Source organism: Mustela nivalis (assembly GCF_964662115.1).
Source record: "Mustela nivalis genome assembly, chromosome: 15".
Lineage (NCBI taxonomy): Eukaryota > Metazoa > Chordata > Mammalia > Carnivora > Mustelidae > Mustela > Mustela nivalis.
Window position 1 is genome coordinate 70,609,396 of NC_139034.1, and position 26,047 is coordinate 70,635,442.

Genomic DNA, 26,047 nt, shown 5'->3' on the forward strand with positions numbered 1-26,047 from the left:
GACACTAATGCTAATCTCATATGGTTAATCTGGAAGCTGTTTATACCAAAATAAAGAACAGAAAAGTGCTTCTGAAAGAGCATTTGAAAAACCCTTAGGACACATTGCAAACGTGATTGCCAAGTAGAAGAAATAGATCTACATAGATGTCCATCTCTGTTCTCTGTTTCTCCATCAGTGACCCTCTGCTTTTAAATGATTTCTCTTTTCCTAGTGGAAACCTTTTCTCAGATTCTTAATTGATTATAGAGTCAACTCGAACTTAAGACCACCCACTGTAGGTCACTTTAATTTTAAAAGAATAATAAAAACACTTAACTGAAAGGATTAAGGTGCAGTGTCTGTCTAGTAGGCCAGCATTTGAAGGGAATTGGGATATTTTTCCAGTTTCTCTGGAATCCTTCTGTGTGTATCCACTTTGAATTAAAGTTTTTTTGTTTTTTTTTTTTTTTAAGATTTTATTTATTTGACAGAGAGAGATCACAAGTAGGCAGAGAGGCAGGCAGAGAGAGAGAGAGAGAGAGGAGGAAGCAGGCTTCCCGCCAAGCAGAGAGCCCGATGCGGGACTCGATCCCAGGACCCTGAGATCATGACCCGAGCCGAAGGCAGCGGCTTAACCCACTGAGCCACCCAGGCGCCCCTGAATTAAAGTTTTTATAAGCGCCTGGCACAAGGCTTGTCCCTTTCGGCAGGACTCTGGTATAGCCCCTCCCTGCCCAGGCCCTTCTCCTTCTGTACGGAATCTAGGCAGTGAGAGGAATTTAACATTTTTACTTGAATTTTGATATACTGTTAGTACACTAAAAATGCACTGTTCGTGTATTTTTGACACTGCCCTGGTGGTTATCATCTTCGTACCACCAATAATTTCTCAGAATTCCCTTCCTGTGCTGCTCAGGCCTATGTGCTGAGCAGAAGCGATGAGAGATTTGCAAGGTGGAAGTGAAGCAGAAGCCGGGATTTCGAGAGTCTCACATCCCCCATTCGTGGGGCATGTTCCCAGAGGGCTTCTTGCCATGCACTTTGCAGGCTTCCCTGAGCGGTGGGCCTGCCTGCCTTCCTCTCCTCCAGCTCCTCTTGCTGTGGAAGCACCTTAGTGGTTGTGGTATTTGCTTGCTGGCTCTCCCCTTCCTAATCTTCAGAACCCCATCCTGCTCCTTCTCTATGGGTGGAAATGCTGACTCCTACGTGAAACTTCTTATCCCGTAATAATTGTAGTGGTTTTGTTTTCTTAACCAAACCCAGTCTGATACAACTTTCTGAGACAATTTTAAACTTTTTTTGTAGTAGAGAAAACTTCTTGAATATTTGTAGGTGAAAATCATGCCTGAGGCATGCTCTGCCAAAAACATAAGTAATTTTCAAAAATATGTTTAAGTTTTTGTATGATTTTGATGTAATAAGGGGCAAAACTTAAGACTCTCTTATTTAGATATTTTTCATAAACATGTAAAAGTGAGAGGGCACAAATATATTAATGGATACAGCCAATATAATTTTTTTAAAATTTCATACAGTGGATCGAGATTTTTTTAGATTTCAATATATAAAATATTCTATAAAAACAATGTAGGTTTTTTATATAACTATAGATGCTTTCTAATATATTTCTTTTTTTAGTTTTTTAAATTTAAATTCAACTAGCCAATATATCATTATATTTCCATAGAAAATACAGAAATAAAGATACTTATATTTGCATAATTTCCAGCTATTTTTTAATTAGTTCTGTAAAAAACATATAAATACTATTGGATGTATCTATATCTTCCATTAAACCAAAGCCAGCAGAAACATTATCACCTCACTAAATGTTTTCAAACAACAATTCTAATTTTTTTTTTAAAGATTTATTTATTTGACAGAGAGAAATCACAAGTAGACAGAGAGGCAGCCAGAGAGAGAGAGAGAGCTTGATGCAGGACCCGATCCCAGGACCCTGAGATCATGACCTGAGCCGAAGGCAGCGGCTTAATCCACTGAGCCACCCAGGCGCCCCACAAGAATTCTAATTTTAAACAAGATCATCTCTCTTCATTTTGCTGGAAGTCAATGGTACACAAAAAAATCACTCCATTGGTGACTAAGACCTTTTTCATCTGTCAGGTTGAACAGAAGCATTGAGAGAGTTAAGAAGGCGAAGTAGTGGGGTACCCTGGGCTTTCATTGTCCCTGGAACACAGATGGATTAATATGAAAATATTTCGAACACCTAGGAAATAGATCTGAGAGACAAGCTGAAGAATTAAAGGGAGAGAACATGGCAGGTATGAGATATGGAGACGTGAACTGGAGACAAAAGCCAGAGTGCCACGAGGGAAGGGAGCCCTTTCTGTGGAGATAGAAAAGAAAGAGAGGCGGGAGAGAGAGACCAATGTCTCGGGTTCGTGCAAGAAAAGCTCTTCCCCCAAACTGTTGACTGGGGAGTCAAGAAGGATGCCAAGTTTTTGCCAGCAGCAGAGCTTAAATTCTGAGGCTTTGAAAGTACATTCCATTGGCCTGAGATGAGCTGCGTGGCCATGGTGGTGGTCCTGGGGAGGAGGACAGCAGAGACCCAGGACATCACGATGTGGGGACCCCCCGGGTTGCACTGGGTAAGAATGTTCCCCTTTTTGGCATATATTTGAAAGTACATTTGAAAAAGTACGTTGCCTCTCCAAAAATAAAAGACCTCGTCGCCGTCACTGAGCATCTGTTCATTGTCAGGGGACAGAGGTGTTTGTAGATGGCAGATAACCTGGTTGTTGCTTCTGTGCTGTGCTTTACCATAAACTCCAAGCACTTCTGCCGCCATGTGGCTATTCTGGGATGAGGTTGCACAGCTCATAATACAGTGAGGCTCTCTGGAGGAGGGGAGCAGGTCCACACTATTGCTGGGTCCTTTAAGACTGGGAATTTTGAATCCCAGCCTTGTGCCAGAGAGATGCGGCAGCAAGCATGTCGACAGACCCAGGCACAGACAGGGGGAGGGCAGCACCTGACACAAGAGGAAAGATCATTCACTTTTCTATGAGAACTTCCTGAGCAGCAGAGGGTATGTTCTCTCCTCTCAGGGGATCAGAGAGCAGAGTGATGCCATCTCCCTCCCACTCACCCATATGGTCAGGCTTCAATGACCAACACTGGGTCCCCACGCCAGGTTAGAGCTGCTGATCGCCCCTCTCCCGCTCCCAATAGGTGCATCTTTACCAGGGCAGGTCTGTGAGGCAATGTAGCAGGGCTCTCTCCCAGAATCCTAGCACCGGACCCCTGCAGGCACCAAGTCTACTCATCGTAGAATGCTCCAAAGCACCAGCTTTCGTTCTGGTGGAAATAGGAGCAGTTTTTAATTATTTTTTTTTTTTTCCTTTTGCTTTGGAATCAGGCTCACAGTTTTTTGTTTGTTTGAGTTTTTTTGGTTCCTTTCTCTTTTCTCAGATCAGGCTCCCCCAACCCCACCCTAGGCTTATTTTAACAAATCAAAGCACACCTAGGTAAAGGTCCAGACTCTTTTTACTGCAAGCAAGAAAGAACTCTACAGAGGACTATGTGCAGGAACCCTACCAAACTTTCATAACATGCAAAAGACAGAAACCTAGACGAAATGATAAGATGGATGAATTCTCCCCACAAGAAGGATCAAGAAGAAACAACTGCCAGGGATTTACTCAAAACAGATAAAAACAATATATCTGAACAAGAATTTAGAACAATCATAAGAATACTAGCCGGCTTGAAAGAAGCATGGAAAAAAACCTGGCTGCAGAGATAAAAGACTTAAAAACCAGTCAGACTGAAATAAATGCTATAACTGAGAGGCAAAACTGGATGTAATCACAGTGAGGATGGAAGAAGCAGAGGAATGAATAAGTGATATAGAAGATAAAACTATAGAAAATAATGCTTATGAAAGAAATTGAAGATAAAACCAAGAAATGGAAAAACATTTGATGCTTAAGGATTAGAAGAACAAATATTTTTAAAATGTCTGTACTACCCAAAGCAATCTACACATTCAATGCAATCCTTTCCAGAATAACACCAGCATTATTCACAGAGCTAGTACAAGCAATTCTAAAACTTGAATGGAGTCAGAAAAGACCCTGAATAGCTAAAGAGATGTTTAAAAAAAAAAAACAAACAAAACTGGAGGCACCACAGTTCCAGACTTTAAGCTCTATTACAAAGCTGAATCGTCAAGACAGTATGGCACTAGGACAAAAACAGACACGGAGATCAGTGGAACAGAATGCAAAACCTAGAAATGGACCATCAACTCTATTGTCAACTAATCTTAGACAAAGCAGGAAAGAATATCTAATGGAAAAACATCACTAACAAGTGGTGTTGGGGAAATTGGACAGCCACATGCAGAAGAACAAAACTGGACCACTCTCCTACACCATACACCAAGATCACTTCAAAATGAATGAAAGACTGTGAGACAGGAAACCGTAAATTCCTAGAGGAGGACAGAGGTAGCAATCTCTCTGAACTCAGCCGCAGGAACTGCTTACTAGATACATCACCAGAGGCAAGAGAAACAAAAGCAAAAATGAACTATTGGGACATCGTCAAGATAAAAATTTCTGCATACTGAAAGGAACAATCAACAAAACTAAATGGCAGTCTACAGAATGGGAGAAGATATTTGCAAATGATATTGTGATAAAGGGCTAATATCCAAACTCTATAAAGAATTTATCACTCAATACATGAAAAAAAAAATAATCCAGTTGAGAAATGATTAGAAGACATGAACAGACATTTCTCTAAAGAAGAGACACAAATGGCTAACAGACACATGGAAAAATGCTCAGCATCACTTGGCATCAGGGAAATACAAAACCACAAAGAGATACCACCTCACTTCTGTCAGAATGGTAAAATTAACAACACGGGACAAACAGATGTTAGCAAAGATGCAGGGAGAAAGGGAAATTCTTACTGTGTTGGTAGGAATGCCAACTGAGGCAGCCACTCTGGAAAACAGTATGGAGGTTCCTCAAAAAGTTAAAAATAGAGCTTCCCTATAGGCCAGAAGTTATACTGCTAGGTATTTATCCAGAGGATACAAAAATACTAATTCAATAGGGAAAATGCCCCCCTAATGTTTACAGCAGCACTATCAACAAAAACAGATTATGAAAAATGCCCAGATGTCCAACAACAGATGAATGGATAAAGAAGAGGTGGTGTGTGTGTGTGTGTGTGTGTGTGTGCGCGCGCGTGTGTGCGCGTGCAATGAAATATTATCCAGTCATCAAAAAGAATGAAATCTTGCCATTTGCAATGATGTGGTTGGAGCTAGAGTATATTCTAAGTGAAAGAATCAGTCAGGGAAAGACAAATGTATGATTTCACACATATGTGGAGTTTAAGAAACAAAAAAGATGAACACAGGGGAAAGGAAGGAAAAATGAAAATAGGGAGGCACTACATAAGAAATTCTCGACTATAAAGAACAAAATGAGTGTTGCTGGGGGAGGTTGGTAGGAGGCTGGGCTAAATGGGGGTGCTTTACGGGAGGCCCCTTGTTGTGGTGAGTACTGGGTGTTAAACGCAAAGTGATGAATTACTAGATTCTATTCCTGAAACTAATATTACACTTTCTGTTAACTAACTGGAACTTAAAAACTTGCAAGAAGAAAAAAACAGAAAAGTGATCAAGAGAAAGCTAAGCAAAATTTATTTACTTGATAAAGTGCTAATTTCAATGTTTTCTCATGCAAATTTCCTACTCTTACATTGTTTATGCTCACCAGGCATCATAATGTGTATGAAAATGAGTCCAGATCTGCACTTTTTGAAACCTGTGCTCTTATCAAAGAAGCTGTGCCATTTTCAAAGGCCATTTCATCGCACATTTATATCAAACAACCCAGTATCTAAGATTTTCTTATTGTGACAATAACATGAGTCAAGCGAATGCTCTGAAAAGGACACTCAGGGTTGGAGTCAAGTAGGCATTACTTTTGTCGCAATAAAGATTCATAAAGCATTGTTAAATAAATAAATTTCACGTGCTACTCCTCACCACGAACTCCTCCAGAGTCGTCCTGGTGGGAGGCCACATTATCAAAGTTCAGTATAAAATTCAGAGTATCTGCCTTGCGCTAAGAACCAAGAGCTCGAGCATGAAAGTCCTCTTTGTGTTTTGTATCACAGAACAGTGATTTACCCAATAGACATTTTGCTGACAGATGAATGTTTGCCTCTTAAAGTCAATCAGTCAATATAGTCCTTAACATACACATTAAAGAAAGACATGTGATAAAGAATTGAAAACTCTCGGCACATTTTAAATCCAATTTTACTCTTTGAAATTTTAGCAAAATCTTAAGAGTTTGAGGAGGCATAATGCAGGATAGAAAAGTTGTTCTCTCATTTGTACCTTGGGTAGTTCTCAAAAGCAACTTGTTTTTAATTAGTCAAAATATTTGGTGTTCCGACACGATTATTCCAGCAAATTTGATTAAACTTTTGCGTCCATAAACTCAACACTCTAAGGAATTGCCTTGTTTTAGAACAAGTTTACTTTTGTTGTTGTTAAGCATATTTTACACTTAATGCATTTTTGAAAGCCTGTTATTATGAAATCTGAGTTGCGGAAACAAAATATGTTGCTGGTACCTCATTTACTTGAACACTTTATTTTTTTTTTTGTACTTTGATGTTCTTTTTCAGACCAGATGAGAGATGATTTATTATAGATGTCCTAAGTGATCTTGGGAGATTTTGCTTCCCTGGGAAATTTGAGGTGGCAAAGTTCCTGTCTTAACTTTATTCCATTCTCAATTATATGAAGAATATTCAGTAGGACTTCTCTTGAAACAAGTATGGTCTATGTGGAAGTAATGTTGTGGAAGTTAAATTGTTATTTTTAATTTTGTGCCTAGTATAATCTCTGAGCTTTTTATAAACACAAGTTTGCAGAAGAAGCCTAAGTGAATTTACTGAAATTATCCATAACAAATTCATATGTAACTGAAACTCTTTTTTGCTGAAGTAAAATTGACAGACGGTATTCTATTTCAGGTGTACATCAGAGAGATTTGATATTTTTATACATTACAAGATGATCCCTACAATAAGGCTAGTTATCATCTGTCACCATACAAAGTTATTACAGTATTATCAACCGCTAATCTATTCTGCTAATTATTAAAATACTTGAAAGTTTTTAATTGCTTTGTTATAGTTAATGACCATTACATCCATCATTGACTATTGTACTATTTTCCACACAATATGCTTTTTAACTGGCAGAATTTTAAAACACATAAGGTGACTTTTTTTCTTTACTGTAAGTTGCATCTCTAATTTTTCCTTTAAAAAAAAGTAAATGTTTTGTTATTCATTCCATGTCTCTATGCCTGATGTTGTGTTACTGATGAGATATGATGGTAGCTTGTGTGCTAACATCATCATAGATCACCTACTAGGTCAGGGATGTCAGAAATGACAAGGAAGTTGACATTTCCCTGTGTTGTCTCTGAAAGGCTAAGGCTGGAACAGAAGCTAAATGACAGATTTTGCTAGTGACCGCAGCCAGAATCACACTTGGAGTATCTATGCCTCCATGGGCACTTTTCACAAGCCCCCTGAGGTGCTTGTTTCCTGTGTATAAGTTGCTAGTCTGGGTGGGAGACACAGTGGTAAGCAAACACATAGAAAACCTGCCCTCCATTCTGGATCTGGGGAAAGAGAGGCAGGCAGTAGAAAGTAAGGAAGCCAATACGTAACTTGGCCACGTAGTGATCAGAGCTGTAAAGAAAGATAAAGGAGGTTGAGAGGCTAGAACCAGCAGTGGTGGTTTACAAAGCGTGGTAGGAAGACCTTGGAGGCCATCCTCGTTGAGAGAAAGACCTCTTACTTAGCAAGGTGTGTCATCGTGGTCTCTCCTATCCCACAGTGTTAGCTTTGCTGAAGAATGTCTGCCTCTGTGTTTGAGGGAATCCTAAGAGAACCAAAAGATATTTTTTCTGTACCTGCCTTCTAAATTCAATGGAAAATAAAAACAGAAATAAATAAATTCAATGAAAATCTTCCCAGCCATTTTACAAAATGTAATAACAGGTGAAATACTGCTGAGTCTTCACAGCTGATTCACTGTACTTTCTATATTGTGCTTTTTGTATGTCCATTTAAACAGGCATCCAACTATTGACTTTTTATATGTTAAAAATCTCTCTACTTAGGCAACGTTATTAATCTGAGGAAGCAAATTACAACCTGTCCATTTAAATGGAATTATTACGGTTTAACCATTTGGGCTTTTAAGGGACTAGAATGACCATGAAGAGTTGAGTGATGACTGGTCCATTTCCTTCCAGCCCTTAATGAGCCTATAGAGTGTGAGGGGAGAACTGGAATAGTTGTGCACTGACTAGTGGGGAGAGAGGGTTTCCAGATTTTCAAAACCGGCAAAAGAGCTTTTCTTGATTTCCCACATCCATTCCATCAGGGAGTTGTATGCTAACCTCATCTGCTACCACCTCCACACCCAATCCGTCGATAAATCCAGTACTCACTTAAAAACCCATCCCAAATGTTTCTAGTCCTCCATTATAGAAACACAGAAACACGAGTGTGCTTAAGCCACCATCATCCCCCTCCTGCACTACTAAAACATTATAGTAGACAAAGGAAGATTTATTTGTCATATCTAGGATGTGCTGGATTCAGGGATGAGGTTGCAAATCAAGGAATAGCCTGGAAGAAGTAACCACTTACAACTAGTGTGTACCATATTCTGATCATGTCTCTCTTATTCCGTGTCTTTTGTGATCACATGTAGAGCCCAGTCTGGACTTCACGTGATCTGTTGAGTTGAGGGAGGAAATAGTCTATGGCTTGGAGGGAACATCCACCTACGGAAGAAACACGTAGTTGAATTCAGGGGCTTGTAGGGTTCTGCAGGAACTGTTCTCAAAGAGGTCAGCAATTGCCTGGAGAGTTTTGTAGAACAGGCATGCATTGTTCAGTAACATGTGGAAAGATTTTAGGAAGGGAAAAACAGACTTTGTAGAAATTACTAGTAATTTCTAGTAGAAATTAGACTAGTAGAAAAATAGACTTTGGACTTTGTATCGTTCATAAGGTAGAAACTCTGAGACTGTTGAAATTAAAATGTTTATTTCTGTAAGTCAGAAAGCTACTTAAATTTGGGCACAGGTTCATTATGCAATATACTCCATTTAGCATCACTGTTAAGAGTAATCTGGGAATGTTTGTAAGTTACAGTAATTGATAGACATAGGCTGCAACTAGAAAGACATATTTAAATGACAGAATAAGGAAATCAGAGCATTCTACCCATGCATTTTCATCTCCACCCATGAGTCTCTTTCTTCAACAATTATATCTCAGATGAAATATCACCAGGCTCATTTTGCAGCCCTCTTCATTAAGCTAAGAAATCACTCAATAAGGCACCTGGATTGAATTCTTTTCTACCATTTGAACTGAATAGCTTCAATTGGTCTCTCAGAGACCTATCAGCCAAATGAACTGCCTTAGTGTCCTTGCCATGGGGCAAAAGAGTCTAAAGTTTAAACACAATTACAGAAGTTATGTTTCAGATGTACATAACATCCTAAAGAATTAGAACAATTTTGCTTTTAGATATTTGAGAAATCTGATTTGTTTTAATTTGGTTTGTGATTTGTGGTTTAATTTGTTTCCAAAAATTGTTCATTTCAAAAAAAAAATCTGTGTTAGCATTGAACTAGAGTACTCAGGGAAATAAACAATAGTTACCTTAGCTATAGATTTTCAACCAAGAATGATGAATCACAGTTTTAAAAATAGTAAAGTTAAATTTCAGTTGGTGATTAAGCACTTCTCTTCAACATTTATGCCAGTGACTCACTGTTTTAAATCCCCGAAATAGAAATATCCTCTTTAGCTTGATAAAACAGAATAAATTCCTATCTTCTGTAGGTATTTGTTAAAAAATACATGAAAGTAATGGAAATATTGTTATTTGTATCAGATAGCAAAGATGCAATAAATCGACCAATGTGGTAATTCTTTTTTTTTCTATGAACTTCAAACAGTTTTAAAAGCTAGGCCAAAACATTCAATATTTAAAGTTTGTTTAAAGAAACTAAACTTAGATTACTTTTGAAGTTCAAGTATATAGATTTCTTTAATAGGACAAGATGTTGTAAATTACCCAGTGCAGATTTTATGTGCTTATAATAGCATTGCTTCAATTTTGTTGACAAGCCTGCGCTTATCTTTCATGAAAGAGGAGCATTTGACTTTCTGTATATATCACAACCTTAATAAAATATGTAAAATGTTCTACTTCAATTAGCAAGAAAACAGACAAGTTTAGAAGAAGGAAGAATTCCCAAGTATGCTAAGCTAGGCAATCTCATTTTGTGGAAAAACAATAAAAAATTTAAAACAAAACCAGTCTAAGAGTAGCACAGCTTCTCAGAATCTTTTTTAGAGATTGTTGTTTAGTAAAAAAATTATTACTGGAACAGCTGTGGAGTCTGGCACAAAGATAGGGCTCTGGTGATAATATGCTCTATTGCTTACTAAAACAGAAGGAATCACAGTGGCATAAACGTACAAAGGATGAGAGGGTAAAGCACCTATACAACAGTCAATAACATAAAATGTCAGTTCTTACTCAACCTTATTCAAACAACCATGCATGATTTCTCCTGAAATTACTACTCCAGGCTTGATGGTTTCTTCATTAGATTTCTTATTGCCACCTCTACATGGTGTTAAACCAGGGGTGAATAATGGTGGCCCCACAGCATCATAAAGCAGAACCCCTTGCTAACAGTCTCTCTGTAACTACAGAGCCAGAGCGCTGATTAGCTGTGGCATGTTACTTCGAGGGAACTCAACTGGCAAACAATTTCTCTTCCATTATCCCAGGTGATTAGAAGAAGTAAAAAGCAATGTAATTTGCAGAGTGATTTTGTTATTTAAAACATACATGAAACCTAGTGTGGCCTTAAAGTTTATGGAAATATAAATACTCTTTTGGGAAGCAAACACCAAGATAGTCTTTAAAAGGAAAGCCCAGATTGATTTTGACCTTTAGCTAAAAGCTATTTCTCAAAAGCAATATTTTGGGAACAGGAAAGGGAATAATGATGATACTCTTTTGAGTTTTAGTTTTGCTTCTGTTCAATTGTATTATGGTGGCGAAGTGCAACTAGGTAAAACGTTACCCCCTGATCTCAAGATTTAAAACAACAAACTCTTGTTATTTCATCGTTTCTGGGTGTGAGGAATGTGGAGACAACTTAGCTGGATGCTGGGGCTCAGGGTCTCATGAAACTTCTGGCAAGCTGTTGGCCTGGACTTCAGGCAACTGGAGACTAATCTGTGGCAGAATAATGCTCTTCTAAACTCACATACATGGCTACTGGGACGTCTTATCTCCTTACCACATAGGCTTCTCTGTAGGCTACCTGAGTGACCTCCAATATGACTGCTGTAGATGAGAGACAGGAAGCACAAGTCTTTTGGGCACCTAATCTTGGAAGTGATAATCCTATCAGTTCTGCATTCTCCTTGTTAGAAGTTCATCAATAATTGCAGTCCATACTCAACTGGAGGCGATTGCACAAGGGTAAGAATACCAGAAGGCCAGGATCATTGGGCGCCATCTTAGAGATTGCTTACAACATCTGTCCATCTTTGTTTTTTGTGTTTCACATCTACTACTTTTAGTTTATTTTAGTTAAGCAGACCGTATTCTATCTAATGACAGACATTGAAACAAAGTCTTCTTCCTAAAAATAAGACCTTGTGAATATAATCTTACATTTAAGTGTACATGGCATAAAACTTTAAAAGGCTTTAGGAACTATCACCATAATGTTCTGTAGAAAAGAAGTGTTTTATTTCTCAATATATATGAATATTGACTGTTTCAAAGAAAACAATACACATTCACATACACATGAAGGTTTTACCCTGGGTTTTAAATGGAAATTTAAATTTATTTTTACCACCCATTTGCCAGATTCTATTCAAACACTGACCATTGCTTCTCTATGTATAACAGTGTTGTTAATTTGTATGGAAAATTTTAATATCTCTGACTAGGAAAATGCAATTAACTTCTTTTAAAAGCTCAATATAAGTTAGAAAGGTAAGATATTCTGGAATTAGCTCTATGTAGACCTAATTCCAGTCTCCTATCTGCCACTTCCCTTCTATGAACACAGGCAATTTGCACAGCATCATTAGGTTAACGTCTTGGGTTAGCAGCACTCAGGCTGCTATAATACAATATCACAGACTGGATGGTTTAGAAACAACAGAAATTTCTCACTATTCTGCAGGCTGGAAGTCCTAAATCAGGGTTCTAGCATGGTCAAGTTATGGTAAAGGGCCTTTTCCAGCTGCAGATTGCCAGTTTTTCATTGTGTCCTCTCCTTGTGGAAGAAGGACAAGTTAGCTTTCTGGTGTCCCTTTTTTGAGGGCACTGGTCCCACTCATAAGATTCAGTCCTCATGATCTAATCACTTCCTAAAGACCTAATCCACCCTAGGAAAGGAAGAAATGAGACAAGATGGGATTGGGAATGAGACGAACCCTAAAAGACTCTTAATCTCATAAAACAAACTGAGGGTTGCTGGGGGGGAGTAGGGTAGGGAGAGGGTGGTTGAGTTATGGACATTGGGGAGGGTGTGTGCTATGGCAAGTACTGTGAAGTGTGTAAACCTGGTGATTCACAGACCTGTACCCTGGGGCTAATAATACATCATATGTTAATAAGCAATTAAAAAAAATTTTTAAAAGACCTAACCCTCCAATACCATCACCTTGGGCATTAGGTTTTCAGCACACACAAAATTTGAGGGGGACCATCTACCCATAGCAATTATCTCGTTTTTAAAAAAGGAGTGGCTTAAAGCATTGTTAAGTTTTCTTTCCATTGTAAAAAACTGTCATTTTAAGTGAAGCATACCATTAAGTAAGAAAGAAGGCAATGAAAAAATAATGGCCTTTCATATCTAAAAGTAGTCTGAATTTTAATGAATGCTTATATTTTAACCCTATGGCTACTAATTTAGTATATGTGCAATGTGTACCACTGACCTTAAGTAAAATCATTTTTATTACATTTCAGTTTATTGAAAGTATGAAACATTAAAGTAGTCTCTATATACTAATATGTATTATTATCATTTTAAAAATGAGAATAATTGCTCTTAAAATAATTTTTACTTAAAAAATACCCTATTTTCCATCTGCTTTTCAAATAATGTAGTAATATACAGCACTCATAATAAACTTAAATGGTAAATAATGGGAGGATACACTCTTTGCTTGTTTACAACAACATGATTATTAGCATTTAGTCATTGAGTGCTTTGTGAAAGAAGAATATTGAACATGAGCACACACTCCATGTTTATTTGTCAAAAAAATACATGGAGAAAAGTTGCCCATTCATGAGAAATTAACAATGAAAACTGATTTTTTTTTAAGATTTTATTTATTTGAGAGAGAGAGTAAGCAAGAGATGGTACATGAGCAAGGGCAGAGGGAGAGGGAGAAGCAAGCTCCCCTGCTAAGCAAGGATCCTGATGCAGGGATGCGGGCTCCATCCGAGGACTCCTGGCTCCATCCCAAGACTCCTCGGATCATAACCTAAACTTGAAGGCAGATGCTTAACTGAATGACCCATCCATATGCCCCCCAAACTGATTGTTTTTACCAAATTTCATACTTTGTTAATGTATGTTAAAAAGAAAATGTAAGGTTAAATTATGCTGAATTTTGCCTATTAGAGAATATTAGAATCAGGCATAATTTTTCATAACTTTTGTTAATTGACTTATACTATTAAATATTTTTGCTTCTTATTGTTTAATACTAATTTAACTCTGCCAGTCACTTTTGATCAAAAAGAAAATCAGTTCAAAGTCCAGTGTTATTTTTCACCTTCACCATTAAGTAAATCTGTACATTTTTATAAGTAATGGCTTTACATTCAGTATCAAATGTCAAGATTATTTAGTTCATGATAAAAATGGAAATATATTTTAATGAAATACAATCACAAAAAAAATCTATAAAAACTTAAGGTATATCTTCTATATTCATAAATAATAAAATATCTAAATTTTTAAAAATGGATAGCTTTAACAGCCAGTGGGAGATTACAGAGAAAAATTTCAGTAAACTAAAGATCAGAGAAATTAAATTTGAAGATCAAAGAATAAAATCAGTAAATCTAAACAAGAGAAAGAACCATAAACATGAGGTAATATCAGTTATTTTATCCGATGTATATTTTGAATCTTAAAAATAGAGAATGGGGGCACCTGGGTGGCTCAATGGGTTAAAGCCTCTGCCTTCGGCTCAGGTCATGATCCCAGGGACCTGGAATCAAACCCCGCATCCAGCTCTCTGCTCAGCAGGGAGCGTGCTCCTGCCTGCTTTTGCCTGTCTTTCTGCCTACCTGTGATCTCTGTCAACTAAAAAAAAAAAAAAAAAAAAAAATCTTTAAAAAAAATAGAGGATGGAATATGAAATGTTAGAAAAATACTGGCTGGAAATTTCTCAAATTTAATGAATAATAAATTTAGAAATTAAGAAACATAGGGAATACAGAGCAAGATAAATCCCTGTGCTATAAGAAATTCTAACAGACATTTTGGGCTGAAGGAAATGATATTAGAAACCAGGAATAAAGTGACAGAAGAAATACATAATTTTCCTTTATTAATAAATTCCAAGGATATAAACCATTTAAATATATAGTTATAATATTGTGGAGCTTAAAACATGTAGACATAATTTTAGGGCACTTGTGAGAATTCCTGGGTGTTACCAACTCCTGAAACCAATGTTATACTATATGTTAACTAGAATTTAAATAAAAACTTGAAACAAAGAAAAATAATAAATATAAAACCAGAGGAAAACCATGGGAGAAATGGTACTTAACTATTGCAGAGTTATTTTCTCTGAAGTGGCACAATGATAATTTTTAGTGGACAAGTGGAGGATATGTATAGTAATCCCTTGAGCCACCACACATGGAGAAATACAAAGAGGTCTGATGGCAAGACCTCAGTACTCTGGTTTCTCTTCAAACCATATAAATCTTTCACCTTTTACACCAACATACCAGTCAAGTTTTCCAGACTGTTTTTGCTTTTTGGGGAGAAAAGTTAGAAATAAAACATCAGTAGACCTAGAATATATTATTGATAAATATGCAGATTTTTATGCAGTTTCCCTCATGCCTACCAAGGTCCCCTCCTTGGGGAAGTAGAATGCCTCCATCCATACAAGATTTATGCTTATCTGTTTTCTAAAGAAAATAGATCCAACCACAACCAACAATTCAGATTACTTGTGCTTTAAGTCATCAATTGAGGATAAAATGATGACCCGCTACTACTTACTTTGTATTATAAAGTTTTTTGAGAGTTGTGAATAGGTCAATCCTTTATAAATAACAGCCTATTCATAAACAACATCATTATCCTTCTCTTTATAAAATAGCTTAGATTCCTATGTTTAAAAAGGAAATCATATGTTTCCTGAGTACTGTCATTACCTATATTTTCCTAAGTAGAAGCAAGTTTGGAGCACCACTGGGAAAAAAAGTATGCAGGTACCATTTGCTTGAAACAAATTGTATATGTAACGTAAAATGCAAAGAATGATTCAGAAAATGTAAATTCAAAATTATTCACTCTATTTTGGATCTTAAAGTATCTATCATAGAACTATGTAGTTCCATATAGAAGGGACCTTAAGTCACACATGGTGTTATAAACGTGCTTGGTATACACGATTGTTTTGATGTATATATATATGATAAAGAGATACAAGTATGAGAATAAGAGCAAGAGAAAGATGGATGGGTACATGAATCCCTTTCTCTTGTGAGTGTACAGTTTTATAGGTTTTGGTTAATTGGTTGAAGAACATTCCCAGTTTGATGATAAGAGAACATACAGAAGCATCATTTTATTTCAAAGGTCTCCAAACTCACAGCTAGAGCTACCAATTCATTTAGGATTGCCTTTCCCACACATTGCCTTTGACTTCATCTTATTTAGTGTTTAAAAAAACCTAATTCATTGTAATGTGTTTTTAAGGAATTGAACTATAATATATATATATATATATATATATATATATATATATATATATATATGCCTACCAATTATGATGTTAGTTTTAAGAGAGATCAGAAATGGAGTGGAGAAAGATTACGGTCCCATATTAGAGGCAAGATATTAAATGTCCCATATTAAAAAAGAGAGAGAGAGAGAGAGAGAAGAAATATGAGGTACTCTGCACAGAGACTTGATCAATATGTCTAAAGTTGTACAACAGAATAGTGTTTTGCTTTAACAACCTAAAATATGTCTACTGATGAATGTGGCTCCTGTTTAAACAAACAATAGTGGCATGGGGCACAAACATCCTTTTCTCCACACTCACCATATTATGTAAATTAATGGATGGTTTTCTTAGTACCTGAAGTCTTATGGGCAAAATAGCAATAATCGTTACTTCAAATGATTCACTGCATAGTATCTTGATAGCTAAATTTATGTGTACTTTTTATTTTATAAATCGAGTCTCTGGTAATTTGAATATTTTAGGAGTTCTATTGTGTTCTGAATAAATTTGCTTTCAGGTAAACTTTGTAAGGTGAAGTGAATACGAAATGCAGACAATTTGTTTAAATATTTTAAATACCTGTGTTTGGCCAATTATTTCCTGATTTTATATTATATTTGTTTTGGGGTGGGTTTTTTTGTTTGTTTGTTTGTTTTCATTTTTGTTTTTTCCTGGTAAGATCTGGATTTTTGCAAGAGCTAAATCTAGGACAAAAGGTTCTTTTCTTTTCCTAACTATTGAACAAAGCTAACATGTTCCATATGCCCATAAACTATGAATCAAAACTTAAAACAAGGTTCCCTCTCAGAAACCAGACACAGCATTTTTATACATGGCTGCCAAATACATGTCAGATCTATGAGTTCCTAAACCATTCTCCCTGTTTCCCTATCATTTATAAAGGGGAAAATGAGTATATGTGTTGTTTCCTTGAATATATTTGAAAGTACACTGTTGCTTGAGGGAGAGTATTTTTTATATGTTGACATTTATTTCTTCTTTTGCCATTTTGTATTTATAACTTGTCTTCTCTTATTTTTATTGTCTCACTAATCTTTCCTCTTAGCAGATCTTTTATATTTTATTAGAAATAACCAGCTTTCTCAGAGAAGTTCTTTTTATGTCCCTGTAGAACTCAATTGGCCTCAGTTGTTCATTTAGCACATCAGCTTTCTGGGGATGAATTGGAAGCCTTACAAGTGTTTCTTAAGATAATGCTGATGCTTAAAAGAAATCTCTAGAAGATGTTCTAGTTAGAAACAAGCATGTTTAAACATTCAAGTTCTTAAAAAGTCTTTCTAGCCATTTTATTTCTGTTCCTATACAACTGGATTTTTATTTCTTTGCAGTGAAGCTTTTTTTTTTTTAATACAGTATTGCAAATCAAATACTCCTAAGATAACATGCAACTAGGTATTCTTTCATACTCTTCGACATTTGTACATAACTATAGTTGTTGTTAGAATAGAGGTAACATTAATTTACGTAAAAAATATATGATGGCCCTTTTTTCCCCCAATGTAAGTGTCTTATATTTGTAAGAAATCCTTTTTGAATACATAGATTATATTATGTAATAATGTATTCATTGACATGCTAGTTATCTGAATATAATGTTATGAGTATAGTCTTTCTAAGGCTGTGCCTGCTTAGCTAACCTGTCTTCCTTGGAATCATTTCTTTGCAAGCTTCAGTAAACCTACTTGTAGTAAGCTCACTTTTACATTTATTCTTATAAGGGTATGTTTCATCTCTTATAAATCCTTTTTAGAAATGCATAACAAACACTTATATTGGTTGGCGATAGAAAGTTTTATACTGAATTTCAGTAAATGTTTAACCATCTTTTCCTTTAACCATTCTAATGTGTGACATATACTGTGAGGGTGAGAATGTGTTTGAATTTCTTTGGCTCGAAGAGTCTCTTCATGCCCTCCTGGGATCGTACTTTTTGTGGAACTAAACATCTCAGGCAACTTTTTCTCATTATGTTACTGCTTAATATTCTCATCCTCAGTGTCATGTGGATTAGAGGCCCTTTTCATCTAGAGAATGGCTAATATTGAACCTCAAGTACCCCAGAAAACCTACAATCTATATCCCAAACACCCTTCTATCCTGCATGATTTTTGTTTCTTTTTCTACATCTGCATAGTTCACACAGAGTTGGAAAACAAAAACGGTTTAATAAATGAATCAATTCAGATAATGTAGGTCACCATGTTATGTTAGAATATTTGTCCCTAACCATAAGTGACTCTTAATTTCACAAAACAATCTGAGGGTTGCTGGGGGGAGGGGGGTTGGGAGAAGGGGGTGGGATTATGGACATTGGGGAGTGCTATGGTGAGTGCTGTGAAGTGTGTAAACCTGGTGATTCACAGACCTGTACCCCTGGGGATAAAATATATATTATATGTTTATAAAAAATAAAAAAGAATATTTGTGCCTAATAAAATATATTCTTACATTTTGTAAATTATGCCAATTTAAGAGTGAATAAATTAAACTCATCCTTTTTTTTTTTAAGATTTTGTTTATTTATTTGACAGACAGAGATCACAAGTAGGCAGAGAGGAGGAAGCAGGCTCCCTACTGAGCAGAGAGCCCGACACAGGGCTTGATCCCAGGGTCCTGGGATCATGACCTGAGCCAAAGGCAGAGGTTTTAACCCACTGAGCCACCCAGGCACCCCCAAACTCATACTTTCTTAAGCCAAGTGTCATCACTCTAGAAAAATGAGTTTACCTGACTGCTCCTAAAAGAGCCTTACTTTCTGGTCTTCCTCTTTTTGATCTTTTTTCCCTCCATTTCTGCATGTTAGGATGTTACTTGTTTACAGGCACAGCTCAATCCCAACTCATTAAAAGCTTTTTCTGATCCATTGTATCAAGAGCAGTCTCCCCATTTTTGAATTTTACAGAGCCCTGCGTCTCTCCCACTAGCTAGAATTATGCCTATTTACATTACAGATAGCTAATAATTATTAGTTTTCATAATTGTTCTTTGTTTAGTTTTTATCTCCTGTAGCCTTTTAAATTACCAAAAAATGTATTTTAAGGATGAAGAAACTGAGGTACAGAACATTTGTAGGTCTTAGAACTTGGATTCCAACCTGAGGAGCCTGATCATAGAGATTATGCTATTAACATTATGCTGAATGTTTTAGAGTAAAAATATAGTATCATGATTACCTCTAAGTTTTAAATAATTCCTCATCTGTGTGTGTTCAAGAATTATTTTTAAGTAGAATTGAACCAATTCTGTGATTTAAATTTGACCTGTGGAGGCTTATCATGTTCTAGCCCAACAATAACTATTCTAAACCAAGTACCTGCCTCTTGGTTTTTTCAACATATATCATGTTCTCCAAACCCAAACTGTATCTAATTATATGATACCATTAGACCGATCTTGCTTCCTATTTCTGAATAATTATCATTCTCTTCATGACCTTTAATCTTTCTGAAATGAAATAATCTATCTGCAACTAAATTTAGCTGAATATATTCATAAGGGGCAATTTGTAGGATGAATTAATTATAAATAAGTTGAAATAATGACAAATAATAAGCTTAATTATATTACACCAGTATTCTAAAAGATTCTATTGCACATTTTATCTGTTTATTTCCAAATCTCATTTCAAAAACTAATACAGACAGACAGACAATTGGGTCTCTTGCACTGATAGAATTTGTTGTTTCCTTGTCCATATTACCAATCATGGCATTTATGAAATTTCATCATACTATTTTATTTTCACATATTATTTCCATATTGTTTATTTCTTGAGGACAGAGAAAATATCTTTTAACTCTATGCCAGCTGCTATTTAATATATAGATATATTGACCTAGCGTGGCATTTTCTAACTACCTCACCAAGAGGAGAACCTTGCCCATTTTACTCTTTTAGTTCACATTACTGTGCTGTATTTTCTTAATAGCCCAAAATAACTTCTGTCATTTCTTTGTTTACCTTTGAACATTTTATGTCTCTAAGCTTTTACCTTAAGAGTCTGCCTCCCGGTTCACCTGGGTGGCTCCATCAGCTCAGGCCATAATCCCAGGGTCCAGAGATCAAGCCCCACATCAGGCTCCCTGCTCATCAGGGAGCCTGTTTTTCCCTCTGGCCCTCCTCATGCTCATGTTCTCGCTCTTTCTCTTTCTCCCAAATAAATAATTTACCTTAAGAGTCTTCCTTTCATAAAAACAGAGACTTACCTTGCTTAGCACTGAATTTCCTGGGGGTGGGGGTGGGTGGTTGGACAGGGAAGTATATCTAACTTTCAGTAAATACTCAATAAATACTTGCTTAATTGAATAACTACTATGTCTTCAGTAAATGTGGGAACTAATTTTGTGGAAATAATGATTCTAAAACTACAGCACGTGGTATGATAGGTACAATAAAAATCACATTTATGAGGGGGAAAAACAGCCCCTGATGCACTTTTTGCATCTCACACCTGATTTTAGTCTCCAGCAGATAGGATGTTTCTCAGAAATACTTGTTGGAATTTGACTCAGTTAAGTGGCTAAAATCTAATTTTCTGATTAGAAATTCATTAATGTGGGTGATTTATATCTTCATAAATTAGAATTATGTTAGAATATTTTCCCAAGATAAAACACTTGGTATTTTTTCTGTCTTATAGTTGCAATATCACTTGTTCCCTTGTCTGAATGGCATCTTCTGTAACAGTGAGATTTTTTTGTTGTTTTTAAAGATTTTATTTGAGAGCAAGCACAAGCAAGGGGGTGGGGAATAGGGATAAGCAGACCCCTGCTGAGTGCAGACCCTGAGATCATAACCTGAGCTGAAGTCAGATGCTCAAATGACTGAGCCACCCAGGTGCCCCTGTTTTGTTTTCTTTCCTTTTTTTTTTTAATTAAAGATTTTATTTATTTATTTGACAGAGATCACAAACAGGCAGAGAGGCAGGCAGGACAGGGGGAGCAGGCTCCCCATTGAGCAGAGAGCCCAATGTAGGGCTCCATCCCAGGACCTTGGGATCATGACTGAGCTGAAGGCAGAGGCTTTAACCCACTGAGCCACCCAGGCGTCCCCCTGTTTTGTTTTCTTAAATTTTGGGTCATAGGCCACTTAGATGAAAGGAACAGCTTTCCCTTCTGAAAAATAAAGATGAGATGATATACCCATAATTTTATATATAATTCCATGCAGTCTCTAAAATAGGCCATGGCCAGACTTCCCAAACTATCTTGTGTCTTCTGATGGAGAAGAAATGAAACATATATATACATACAATAGCAAAAAATGGTTACTGTTGTAAAACAATGGTCCATAGAGTAGAGTTGGGCCTTTGGGTGGGAGGGACCTGACAAGTCCAAGTCTCTGGGCTTTATTCATCAGGGTGACTTCCCACTCTCCACTGACAGTACCAAGACCTCCAAACCTGAGGTGTGCTGTGAGGAGGAACCTGAAAAGTATAGGGAGGCATTGCCTTGACCAAGTGTGTATTATGTAGCTTATTTCCTGGTTGAGTATTAAAACTAAGTGGAAGTAGGTTGTATCCAATGATTCCTTGTTAGTCCTAAGCCCAGTTCAACCCTCTGAGCCTCGCCTACCTCATTTGGCATACTCCTAAGGGTTTGTCATGTTGATATGATTTAATATGAGAGTGAGTGGAGACAATGGTTAAGAATGAAACCTGAAATTGCCTATAAGAATTCTTGGTATCTGATGGCCTGAACATTTTTAGAAAATTACAGTGGAAGTTTGAACTGTGGTTTAGGATTTTGGCTCATGGCTACCTACTGTCCAAAGGTTTGTCTGCTTCCATAAACCCACCATGATAAGTGAGGAATGGGCTTTTAAGGGTTCATGTTTGAAGTTAATGATATTTAGTTAAAGAGGATTCTTGTGAGTATTCAGGATAATTCTCTTAGGTCTCTGCCATCCGTGCTTAGACTGTACCTGCAATTGTACTGATATAAGGAAGCGTAGATTATATAGAAGTAGATTCTAGGAGGATGGGGGATGTATAAGACACAAGTAGTCTAACCAAATAAGAACAAGAGTCTCTGAAAGATTATCTTATATGCAAATTATGAATTTGTATCCATTCCTGGATATTTCAGTAGGACTAAAAACAAGTAGTGTATTGTCATGAAGAATCCCTTATGTGTGAGTTGCTGGTTTACTCACTAACTATCCTTGGCATTTGGGATCCCTGCTTCTATTGCTGCTGATTAAGAAATCCATTTCATGCTTGCTTCAAAAGGACATATACTAAAATTGAAATGATACAGAGATTAGCATGGCCTCTGCACAAGGATGACATGCAAATTGATAAAATGCTCCATATTTTTAAAACCACTCATTTCACCACCATTGTTATTGAGAGTGTGCTCTTGTAACTGGAATTTCACCTCTTATTTTATCTTTAAGCAGAGGAAATAATTGAGAGATTTATGGGCTTTAAAAGAACAGGTATATGAAAATATTCTTAACTTTAACCCATGGACATTTTTCTTACCCAAAACAGCCGAGTTAACAACCGACAATAACCAAAATGGAAGAGGACTTTAATTTCACTGGAACTTAATGACAACTACTAACATATAGGAATGGATATGAGAAATTTTTGGATAGTATAACATTAATTCTAGGTTTTCTATTTTTTTTTAATTTTATGTTTTGTTTTTATTTCAATCTTTGCTACCAAGGACTCCATGAAATTGTGCCATTCTGGCCCATCTAAGCCACTAGTAGATCCAAGAGAAATGACAACAGTTATCTCAACTTGAAAGTCATCTTTTCTCTAAAATGGCTCAAGCAGAGCTCTTGCTTTTCGGCTTTAGCAAGTCAGGCATGGTACCAGGAGGGACATGGAATGATCTCAGCAAACAGAGGAAAGCAGTGGTTTAAGTAGCACTTCAAGTAGTAGAATAGCTCAGCTGGTCCTTCTCCCTCATTCCTAGGTAAAAAACAAAAGCTTTTGAGACCCCAGACTCTTAATTCTGTCTTGAAGGACCCCACCCTCCTGACCTCATCAAAACCCAGTTACCTTCCAAAGGACCCATCTCCAAATATCATCACATTGGGGGGTTAGAGCTTCAACATGAATTTCACGGGACACATTCAGTCATGGCAGGATTGTTGTCCCTGATATGGATGACCACAGGTCTAGGTAAATATAATTTAATAGAGAATGAAATATTGAGGGACATCCTGTAGTGTAAGGAGCTGAAAAGTGAGCTATACTAAGTCTGGAAGAATTGCCTTCCAAATATCAGATAGTTGAAGTCCTGTTACAACTCTGTCATATTCTAAGAGTCGTTTGTTCCCCTAGTGCCAGTGGTTCCCCAACACAGGGGTTAGTAAATTATGACCTGTATCCAAATATGACATACTGCCTACCTTTCTAAATATAGTTTTATTGAAACAGAGTCACGCTCATGTGTTTGCTTATTGCCTATGGCTGCCTTTGTGCTATAGCAGCAGAGTTGAGTAGAGCAGCTAATACCATGTGGCCCACAAAGCCAAGAATATTATCCAGCCTTTTACAGGAAGATTTGCCCACTACATCTTTAAAGCATCCATAAACTTGATTTACGGACTGTGATCACTGAAATGACAAACAGAATGATGTACCTATGGGTGATTATTGTAAGGTGGGGCTGAAACGTTTACCAACTCTTCAACATATATGTAATCTGATAATAATACATACACTTTCTGTAAACCTTGAGGGGGAACCCTTAGTAAAGGATTCACTTACTTGAAGGAACAGACTGATGTGTCCATAAAATGACAACTAGTGTGCAAATTGACCCAGGGTTCAGAGTTCTTTAGATTAGTGCCATAAATGTAACTGTTACAAAATCATCTAGTTAGAATGCCATTTGAAACACCAATAGAATTTGGACTTCATAAATATATTTTACACTTTTGTAAAATTTTGTAAATATTGACATTTTGGGATTATTAACTAAAGCTGCAAGAAAACTCATTAGCAACCTGAATTCTGTGAGCATATTCAATTGCTTTTGGAGCACTTCACCAGTATTTGAGTATTTACTGAAAAAGAAATTATGATGCCATAAAAATACTACTTTTCTCTATAGCTACAATTATTTTAAATAATTCTTAACAAAGACTGTTGTCAATTCTCATTCTTTTTCTTTTGTTTTTTTAATAAGATAAAGCTTTATTCACTAGACTTTCTGCTTGAATTTAGATGGCTTCCTTTCCTATTAGCCCAAGATTCATAAGGCTATTTTCTTCTTTAACAAGTAGATTAAACTATTGAAATGAGAGCTGTCAATACTTCCACTTCTTAGAAAACGTGTCTGATAGCCTGGTTATTCCAAAATAACATCAGTTGGCTCTATCCTATAAAGACATGCCGCATGATAACCTTAAAGTTCAAGAAAGAAAGGTAACACAAGGTCAAGGTTACATTTTTTAATTATATAAGCCTTATTAAATTTATTTTAGGCTGGCATGAAGAAAGGCATTAATGGGTCAGAAAGATTATACCTCTGCCTGCTAAGCATCTAAAGATCATTTACATAAAACTCACATTAAAATTTATCATTTCTGTGGATTGTAGGCCAATCTTTCATTTTTATACAACAATCTCTTAACACCTTGGATTTGCATATCTTACAAAAATGTTTTTAAAAGTGGTTTCACATCTATTAATTCACAGCCACCCTGTGAGTATGGCAATTATGCTCTCTTTTTACAGATTAAAAATCTGAGGTTGAGAGAAGTTAGGTTTGTGATAGAGAAACCTGACTTGATTGAATCAAAATCTCTAGTTTCGTGCTCTTTTTCTAAACTATACTCTTACAAAAATGACTCTGTTTTTATACACAAAAGAACAAAACAAGGATTACATATTAAATAAATATATGCAGCTATCATCATTAGGAAACAGAAAATATACTTATGGATCACTAGTTCAACCTACACACACAGAAAAAGCCTTACTGAATGAGAAGACCTCCAATTTCAAGTTTCTTAGCTAACATTAAATTGCTCCAGTTTTAAAACTAACACAACTGATATATGATATTTTGGTCATTATTCTTGAATGTATATTTTGACATGAGGACATTTTAAGTCTTATCCTTCTCCTTTAGCTTTAGGGAGCATCTCACTCCACTCTTCTCTCTCCCTTTGTCCAAGTATTACTAGTAATGGAGAAAGGAAGGTCAAGGTCGCCAGAAAATGGTATTGCTCCGGAATCACAGGGATGAACATTTTAGATTAGACCAAGGCAAACAGAGGTTTTCTTTTGAATAGTTAAGTTACAATGACTCTGTTTTTCTTTGGTCACATTCTGCTTTCCATTTAAAATTAATAGGTATATGTGGGAACTAGCACCTCTGTATATTAAGGGAAAAGGTCAATTATGTAATTAAAAACCTCTGAGTATTATAGAACCTTGATACTCTTTTTTAGTAACGCTAACAGTTCTGGCTCAGTCCGAATATAAACCAGCTATTGTAACTCAGCTCTGTTCCATTTTCTCTTAGCATTTTAGTCTTTACAATCACTATTTGTTCCTACTAAGCCAAAAACCAAAAATAATTCAGCTATTTGGTTTTCTGAGTAATTCAAAGATGTGTCAACTCATTAGGCTATTTGTAAATACAATTGCAATTAAAACAGTGTGTACTGAGGGGGTAATGTCATTAGTGTATATTTTTTAGGACACCTGTAAGGTTGTAAATCTGTAGCACAATAAGACTCAGCATAATAAAAATGTTAGAATTTACAAAATGTCATCAAATGCTTGTGGCCCACTTCTTTGAAAAACATGAATAATTCACAATACTATATATGGAATTAGATTTTGCTGCCCTGATTCCATTTAAATAAATGTGTTTATAAGTCACCAATTTCATTTTCCTCTACTTATACATGGTGACCTTTCACTTATAAGCTG